Below are 587 nucleotides of genomic sequence, written 5' to 3' on the forward strand. Positions count from 1 at the left end.
TGGAGATTGCTTGCCCATAGAGATTCATTGGAGATTGCTTGCCCAGGACAAACATATGGATTACTTGCCCTTAGGGAAACACAGTACAGTACTTACTTGCCCACATAGGGGAACACAAGAAATTGCTTGCCCATAAGGAATAATGAATGGAGATTGCTTGTCCATAGAGAAACATAGTACTTACTTGCCCTTAAGGAAACATAGTACTTACTTGCCCATAGAGAAACATAGTACTTACTTGCCCTTAGGGAAACATAGTACTTTCTTGCCTATAGAGAAACATAGTACTTACTTGCCCTTAGGGAAACATAGTACTTACTTGCCCATAGAGAAACATAGTACTTACTTGCCCTTAAGGAAACATAGTACTTACTTGCCTATAGAGAAACATAGTACTTACTTGCCCTTAGGGAAACATAGTACTTTCTTGCCTATAGAGAAACATAGTACTTACTTGCCCTTAGGGAAACATAGTACTTACTTGCCCATAGAGAAACATAGTACTTATTTGCCCTTAAGGAAACATAGTACTTACTTGCCTATAGAGAAACATAGTACTTACTTGCCCTTAGGGAAACATAGTACTT

Source organism: Sceloporus undulatus, chromosome 7 (genome assembly GCF_019175285.1).
Source record: "Sceloporus undulatus isolate JIND9_A2432 ecotype Alabama chromosome 7, SceUnd_v1.1, whole genome shotgun sequence".
NCBI lineage: Eukaryota > Metazoa > Chordata > Lepidosauria > Squamata > Phrynosomatidae > Sceloporus > Sceloporus undulatus.